Raw genomic sequence first — 3,521 nt, 5'->3', positions numbered from 1 at the left:
CCAAAGAAATAAGATTTCATTTAAATTGATGGGACTTGCAAAACAACTTCCAATGACCTTCACCAATGTTTTGCCACAGCATAACGAATTTGAGACAATTGTTGAGAGGGAACACGTCACAAGGAGGCTTCGTTATCATTTTTAATAGCACCCCCATCGCAGGATATCTTATCATTATCTAGTAGGGCTTGGATTTGTTGAATATCCTCACTCGAAACTGAGGAAGGACACGCTTCATCCAAATTTTCTGGACCTACACCATAAATTTTCGAGAAAATCCACAGCCTTATTTTTAGCCCACTTAGTATGAGTAGCCATTGCATAGTCCATCTTAGCCAACAATGCATTAATTCATCTAACAACACCCTCCAAATGCCAACTCCTTACCAATTCTCCTATATTTTTCCCATTAAGGAGGTGTTGGATACACTTAATCACAACTTGGGAATCCCCATCAACCTATAGTAGGAGGAATCAACCATGAATTTCTATCAAAAGGTGCTTCTCTAAAGCTAGAAATTCTGCTAGATTATTGCTAGTAAATCCACAACTCTGAGCAAAGATATGCAATGTAGTACTATTCCAATATTGGAAAACACCACCAAACCCATCAAACTCAACATTCTCAAAAAATACCACAAAACCTTCAAGAGGAGGAGAAAAATAAAAATTCAATGAAGACACTAACATACGGTCTTGTTTGGATAGAAATGTGGTCATATTTTGATGTAAATTCAACCTCTCCAGTATAAGAGCCCGATGATCATCCACCTTCCAATAATCCATAGAACAAGAAGCAACCAGAATAGTTTCATGAATATTTGTAATCGCTAGGTTAGTTATCACTGGAATTGTCTTCTTCTGATCCTAGAAAATGCGAGCATTCCTTTACTTCGACACATTCCAAAGGAGGAAATAAGTGGCTACACACCAAGCTAGATCATCTCACTACTAGTTACTAATGCCAAAGGTATAGATAATCATATCCCACACTCTAGTGAACAAACAAGAGTTGAGAAGATGCTCCATGGTTTGTTCCATATTGAAACAAAGAGGGAAATAGGGGGGTCCTTCCATACCTTTCTTCTTGATCCAATCCCACGTAAGAATACTTTACCATATGAATCTATGAGAAACCAAAGAAAGGTGGATATTTTAGGCCAATGATACCCTGACCAAACTCTACCCCAAATATTGTGATTTTCCATCTTCCTATTTTCTAAAATAGAATATCATTCCTTGTGTGTGAATGTACCTCCAGGCCTATTTCCTCACCGCAAAATATCACTATCCTATGAGAAATGAATTTTCCTCTCCAAAAATTCATTTTGGAAGGCCTCCCATGGTAGCTCCTAAGAAGTGTAAGGTCAATCTTCCTGCTTTTTTTTTCCATTTCCTCCACATCTCATCATTTTGTCCCTTCTTCTAATAATATAGAACTTGTACCATACCTAAATCAGTGGTGAAGGCCTGCACCAGTCAAAACTCTTCATTGGCAGTAAGTTTAGGTAATTGATGTCAATATTCTGTCCAGAATAAGGTTGAGTCACCTAATTGAACCTTCCAAAAGGCATGTTCCTAGATGATTTGACTGATTTCCTATGCCCACCTCTAAATTATAGAGCCATCTACACTCCTCTCATATCTCAAGTTCTCTTTATTAGATAGTAACACAGCATATTTCCTCAACCTAATATATTTCCAGACCTCTAACCCACCTATCAGCCACTGCCACCAAATCTTAGCTCCTAAAGCCGCATTGAGAATTTAAGGGTTGTATAATCCTAAACTACTAGCCTTATTAGGTAAGATCAGAGTGTCCCAGGCCACCAAGGTCCACCTATTGTCCTTCTTATCCCCCCTCCAAAGAAAATCCCTCCACTTTGAAATGAGGTTTCACCAAACCACTTTAGGAGCCAACATGACCGACATTTGATAAATCGAGATAGCCTAAAGCATTGTCTTTGTAAGGATCAAATGTCTGGAAAATTCAATGCTCAGAATGTCCAATTTCTAACATTGTTATGAAGCTTCATAAGTATGCTATTCCAACAAGAAACTTGTTTAGGATTGAAAATTAATCGGAACCTCAAATACTTAGAGGGGAGAGTGGATTTTTTTTTTTTGTTTTTTTTTTTTTTTTTAATTTAAGGGAGATAATGTTTTATAAAATGACCCTCAAATAAATAATTAAATTCACATCCACTACCCTCAAGAAAAAAAAAATCTCATCTACTCGAGTGAAATTATACTTTCGATAACAATATTTAACATTTTTTCCTCGTGATACTCAAACAAAAATAATTTTCTATCACAACTTTCATAATTTATTATCTTACAAGTTAATTGATATACTCTTTTAATTCAAATAATTTTATAAAATACCCATGAGATTTAGACTAGTTTCTTTATGTGGAGTTTAGTCCTAGCAAGTTCATGGGTTCAAACCACATGGGAAGGGGTTGAGGATGTGAGCTATATTGGGGGAACTAACTATCCCAAGGGGAATCTAGGATTGATTGAGCCTCACACAACCCTAGTGAATAACATCTCATTGTGGGTTAATCGTTCATATTCCATATAATAAAAGGGTAGCCTTTTCCTAGGTTCAACTTAGTCACAAAAAAGAAAACTAAAACTTTATAGGATAAATTTTCATAAAGTGATTATCTTACAAACTAAATTCTACACACTTTTTATTTAAAATTGAGCTAATATTCAACTACTTTTCACATCGTTTACATTACTAAAAGGAAGGTAAATAATATATCAAGTCTAAAACAAAGAGAGAAGGGAAGGAAGTTGCTTGGAGTTATACATAGAGTTGAGTTATATTTCAATAAGAGAAGGGAAGGAAGTTATTTTCACACATAGATCTCTATGTGCATATATGCCCATTTTCACACATTCAACGGTTAGGGAAAAATAAAGCTTTATAGGGCATTTTTATCCAGTTGTAGGTAGTTTTCATCTTCACAGGGGTTATACAAGGAGTTAAGTTATTTCTTTTCTATTTGTTTCATGGACCCCAGAGCTTGATGACTATTACATCCAAAGAATATTTGTACCAAACAAATCCACAAAAAGGAATCACTTCCTGCCTTCTCAAACACAGAGCCTGGCCCCGAGAGTGTTGAGATAATTGAACCCATGACTTATCAATAACAAAGGTGATTTAATGGTGGTGCCTGGACTAATTGAGCTAACGTTTGTGGATTAAAATTTGGACCATTTCTCAATTTTTTCATGTCATCCTTACACAAAGGCCATGCTAATCTTCTCTATATTGTTCCAATTTTGTTAGATGTCTCCAAAGAGACACAAGAAGTTGCGTTTTTTTTTAATAAGCATTTTAATAAATGTTACATTTTTTTAATAAAAAATTTGAAAATGTTTTGAAGGTTATTTTAAGTACTTATGAACTATATATGAAATTGTTATCTCTCCTTTAAAGTTTTGGAGGTCATGAGTTCCATTCTTTTGATTTTCTTGGGGTTAGGCTTAGTAATCAAGGCTAATAG

The 3,521-nt window shown here is 35.2% G+C and overlaps 1 non-coding gene across 1 annotated transcript; it reads right to left on the bottom strand.

Moving 5' to 3' along the window:
- Window positions 1-3,217: 3,217 nt before the first annotated feature.
- Window positions 3,218-3,320, bottom strand: LOC149254472 (U6 spliceosomal RNA). Its single transcript, XR_016267593.1, has one exon. It is a non-coding gene; the product is annotated as a U6 spliceosomal RNA (small nuclear RNA).
- Window positions 3,321-3,521: the final 201 nt, after the last annotated feature.

Source organism: Pinus tabuliformis, chromosome 7, assembly GCF_031772625.1.
Source record: "Pinus tabuliformis cultivar Carrire ecotype Pingquan chromosome 7, CPIR1, whole genome shotgun sequence".
Lineage (NCBI taxonomy): Eukaryota > Viridiplantae > Streptophyta > Pinopsida > Pinales > Pinaceae > Pinus > Pinus tabuliformis.
Note: the sequence above shows the minus strand (reverse complement) of the source record. Positions and strands in the feature narration are given on the sequence as shown.